Below are 5,063 nucleotides of genomic sequence, written 5' to 3' on the forward strand. Positions count from 1 at the left end.
TGTTGCTTCTTATATATGCTGTGTATATTCAAATGAATTGAGCTGAAAAGAAACAGAAAAAAGAAAAAAAAAACTGGACAGAAACTATGCCGACGGCCTAGCCATCGGCATAGGCCTGGCATGAGCTCCTAGTGGCCGACACGTGGCAGGTCTATGCCGACGGCCCGGCCGTCGGCTTAGTTCTGCCCCAGGAGTGCCCAGTTGTCGACACGCCGTCGGCATAGTTCTAAACTAAGCCGACGGCCAGGCCGTCGGCATAGGCAAGCCCCAGGAGCAACGGCTTCTCGCCATGTGGCACCTCTATGCCGACGCCCTGGCCGTTGGGATAGTTCTAAACTAAGCTGACGGCCAGGCCGTCGGCATAGATGTGCCACGTGGCGAGAAGCCGTTGGTCAGCAGTTGACGGCAGCTGCCGTTAGGCGATGGCGTTGTCGACAGACAGGGCCGTCGGCATAGATGTACGGCCACCGTCGGGATAGGGTCTATGCCGATGGCCTTTCTATGCTGACGGTCATCCTGGCTACGCCGACGGATATGTTGCCGACGGTCCTATGCCGACGGCCGCCGTCGGCATAGGCCTGTCCCGACGGCTAGTCAGGGCTGGCCGTCGGCATAGAGTGCGATTCCGGTAGTGAGGGTATTTCTTTCTGTTTTATCTTTGTGTGTGTGTGCTTATTATACTGAAACTGCAACTGCAAGGCCTGCGTTTCAGATCGATGCCACTCTAATTTATGGGTTGGGCTGCCGAATCAATTTTGAGCCACTTAAATTAGGGGTTGCAATTGCTGTTGCCGTTGTTGAATATATCTTCCGACCAGTTTAATTTCCATGTGTCACAGGCTGCAAAGAAACTTGTAGCTGCTGCTGCAGCGGCGGAGGCTTCAGTTCCTGCTTTAAGGGCACCCTGCTGCCAATTTCTGGAGCAGGTATGCTATGCTTCTCTCTTCACCACACATATGAACTACAGCCTTGATTCTTTTTGGCAACTGCCAAACTAGCTAGTGCTAGCCTGACTTAAACGTGGCCAGTAACCATGTTTTCGGGTACTATCCTTATTACTACTCCCTCCGGTCCAAAATAACCTTAGTTCAAAACTACGACACTTATTTTGGACTGAGTAAGTACATTCTACTGCACCTTTTTGGTTGATTGTTGCCATTGAGGTTTTTAAATTCTGCTTGGTGCTTAATCAATGCAGGTAGTGTGCTCAGAAATCTACAGCAGCGGTACTAGCCTGGTCAGAGGGTACGGGGCTAGCACTCTGGTGTCGCTTCTCGTTCTAAAGAGATTCATAGGAGCGATATGGGAAGGGTTAAACAGAGCTTCATGAAAAATGCTAAATCGAGGTAGCCGCCTTTTTCTTTCGTCATGTTTACGAGTTAGGAATAGGATGAGCTTTATACCCATAGTTAAATGACAAACACACAAATTGGTTTGAAAACTTTTGCCAATAACGCACGGATGGATTCTATTCTCTATTCAGGAGTTTCAAGTGCGACAAGGGAGGAAGGGCGTGTTCTTGGTACAGCTAGTGCACCCTACTACATAATAGTACAGAAAGGCCTACTTAAAAAGCAGCTTCTGCGTACCTGTGGAGCCCTTGTAGTTACTGGCTTTGCAATCTATGGCCTTAAGGTTTTGATTGATATGTGCGACGACACAGAAGTTGGTAAATTTGATGCTTTGAAACAAGCGGCTGCGGATTTAAGCACAAAATTCAGTGACGTAAAGGGGGTCAACGAAGCCAAGGCTGACCTTGAGGACATAGTTCTCTACCTATGAGATGCCAAGGTGAGTGTGGCATTGCCATCAACAGGTGTTTTAATGCTTTGCAGAGTTGTTGACCTAGATTTACATGCTTTACAGAGTTTCACTCGCCTTGGTGGCAAGCTTCCAAAGGGTGTTTTGCTTACGGGCCCACCCGGCACAGGGAAGACCATGTTGGCAAGGGCCATGGCCGCGGAAGCCGGCGTCCCGTTCTTTGCATGCAGTGGGAGTGATTTTGAGGAGGTGTATGTGGGTCTTGGGGCTAAGAGAGTGCGGGAGCTCTTTCGTGTAGCAAAGAAGCGATCTCCTTGCATAATATTCATTGATGAGATTGACGCCGTTGCTGGGCGCAGACACGCATCAGACCCGTCGTGGACGAGGCAGACCATGAACCAGCTGCTTTCTGAGATGGATAGCTTCAGGCAGAATGAAGGGATAATCGTGATCGCAGCGACCAACTTCCCGGAGTCACTAGATAAAGCCATCGTTAGGCCTGGGCGTCTTGGCCGTCAAATTCACGTTCCTACACCGGATGTTGAGGGCCGACGGCAGATCCTTGAGGCTTACATGTTAAAGGTACATATATATAAGCCTTATTTATTTTTCGCGGTATCTGATATCAGGCTTTGACCTTTTCTCAATGAATTCTTCTATGCAGGTGCATAAAGCTGAGGGTGTGGATGCGATGATCATTGCAAGGGGGACGCCTGGGTTCTCAGGTGCAGACCTTGCAAATCTAGTGAACGACGCCGCTCTCAAGGCTTCCAGGGATGGAGCAGATGCTGTTGGGATGGATCACCTCGAGTACGCCAAGGACAGAATCATCATGGGCAGCGACCGCAAATCAGCAGTGATATCTGATCATTCCAGGAAGATAACTGCGTACCATGAGGGAGGGCACGCCCTTGTTGCTATCCTCACGGACGGTGCTGACCCTGTCCACAAGGCCACAATTATGCCTAGGGGAAATGCTCTCGGCATGGTGACACAACTGCCAGGGGAAGACAGCGAACTGGAACTCTCGAGGAAGCAGATGCTGGCAAGGCTGGATGTCCTCATGGGAGGGCGGGTGGCCGAGGAGCTTATATTTGGAGAAACCGGGATCACAACTGGTGCCTCATCTGACCTGAGCAAAGCGACTAAATTGGCGAAAGACATGGTCACAAGATATGGTATGAGCAAGCGGGTCGGCCTTGTTTCCTACAGCAACGACGGCGATGGTGGTGATGGAAAGACGACGGCCCTGGTTGATGAGGAGATGAAAGCTTTATTGGATAACACTTACGAGAATGCGAAAACGATTCTCACGGAGCACAACAAGGATTTTCATGCGCTAGCAAATGCCCTGCTGAAGCATGGAACTCTCACTGGCGACGAGATCATGAAACTAGTATTTACAGAACAACAAGCAGATGGTCGCAACAATAGCCAGCAGAATCAGGTAACACCTACTCTCACGGGCGACGAGATCACGGAACCGGTGTCAACACAAGAATAAACAGGCGATGCTAAGAATGGTCAGCAGTACGTGGAGACGCTTCCAAAAGTACTTTTGTTGCTGATACTTTTGTCGCAAGCACACAAAATGTAAAGAGTGATGTGTACCGTCCGGATTTCGCTCACTTTTAAGTGTTTCTTAAGTGTGTGGAGAATGTGATGTTGTGAACCAGTAAAGCCTCATGTTTCTAGCCTCAAGCATGAATGTACCCCAAGATCTCTTTTGGAGCCTCAAGCATGAATGTACCGCAAGATTTCTGTTGGAACTGAATGGGGTTCCTGTGAATGAGCATAGTTATGTGAAAAATGCAGTTTCACAGCCCTAGCTGCATGAATGTTCCCCCCAGCAAAACATAATAAGAATATTCGTGATTGCTGGACTGTAACCTCTTTTTTTCTATGGATGATTACTGGAGCCAAAGCCCTGTGTCCGTGATATTCTAGCTAAACCTAGCCTTAAAGCGCAAATTTTATAGAGGGTTGCTACGGGTCGGCAGGTGGATCTTCTTAAAAGATCTGCAGCAGCCGTTCGATCTCCATTTTCTCGATTGCAACAAAGGTGGTATTGCAGAACCCTTTTTGCAATGAAGCTCATGTTGCAGAAACTTTTTGCAACAGAGGCGACGTTGCAGATTTTTTTTCGTCTTCAGTTCCTTGCAACATGGGTGTTGTTGAAGAAATTTTTGCAATATAGTTGATTAGATATTATTCTTTAGTAAGTTCATCCAATGGAGATAGGGTGAGGAGAAAGAAAGGAGAAAACTAAAGAGAAAGATGGACAGTATCCGGATCAAATAAGAAAAAAAACATTGATATTTGGTCAAATCCCAATTGTGTGGGTGTAAAGTGGAAAAATCCCGTTATGGATTGTAGTCGGCGTGGACTGAAAATCCTCTTTTGTCGGGCCCTTTGGACTCGAAATCCAAAAGGAAAGAGTGGTTCGAATCCACCTCAGAACGAACAATGAAAAAGGTGTCGAGCGGGTGCAAGCTCGAGGATCTAGGAAGGATGGAAGAAAGTTTGACCGTTTTTTCACTTAACTACACAAACTTCTTGATAGAAAAAGCAAAAATAGCTCAGTTCGAAAGAGGGTTGGGCTTCACCGGTTAGTATGCACCGAAGGATGATGTTTCTTTCCCGTCCTACAAATTCAAACCTTTCTAGCTTGATACTGCGATATTGTCAAATCATTCGACGGAGCAATGGAAACCATTTTGATGGCAGTACTGGCTTCCAGTAGTTTTCTATGGAACCATACCACTATGGTCATCTATATAATTAGACCGTGCTGCTTCACTAGACTTCCTGAACCATCCATTTGATCCCCATGGTTGTGACACCACTTTCGAAACCAAAGTTTCCAAAATCCAATGCGGAACCAAGTAGAAATGGAAATTCATCATGTTAATTTTTAGTAGAAAACCAAAGGGGAACGGAGAGAATAGTCAGTGACAATGAAAAAATTGTTGAGGAATCGTGTTGGAAGAACAACATTCTATGTCATAAATATCGTATATAGAGATTTTTCATGTATCGACGCTTTTAATTCAATTATGAAAGTACGATGTACTGGACTGACACCCTCTAGTTACCGAGAAGTGCAAGCACAGAAGCAGATGACCGGACCTTACCAACATTCTAAAAAAAGTAACATGTACTGAGTCTGTGCTCTTGACGAGCAATGTTTCCAGTCTAGTTGTGTCACTGTCCTTTTAGGTTCTGACTGGTAGAGCAGAGGACTGCAAATCCTCTTTAGCTTTACGCATGGGACTCTAAATCCCAATTGCACTAGCTAGCTC

At 46.8% G+C, this 5,063-nt stretch overlaps 1 pseudogene; it reads left to right on the forward strand.

Moving 5' to 3' along the window:
* Positions 1 to 1,333: 1,333 nt before the first annotated feature.
* LOC119312749 lies at positions 1,334 to 3,265 on the forward strand (annotated as a pseudogene).
* The last annotated feature ends 1,798 nt before the right edge of the window (positions 3,266 to 5,063 follow it).

The sequence above is a fragment of the Triticum dicoccoides genome, chromosome 5B (genome assembly GCF_002162155.2).
Source record: "Triticum dicoccoides isolate Atlit2015 ecotype Zavitan chromosome 5B, WEW_v2.0, whole genome shotgun sequence".
Classification (NCBI taxonomy): Eukaryota; Viridiplantae; Streptophyta; class Magnoliopsida; order Poales; family Poaceae; genus Triticum; species Triticum dicoccoides.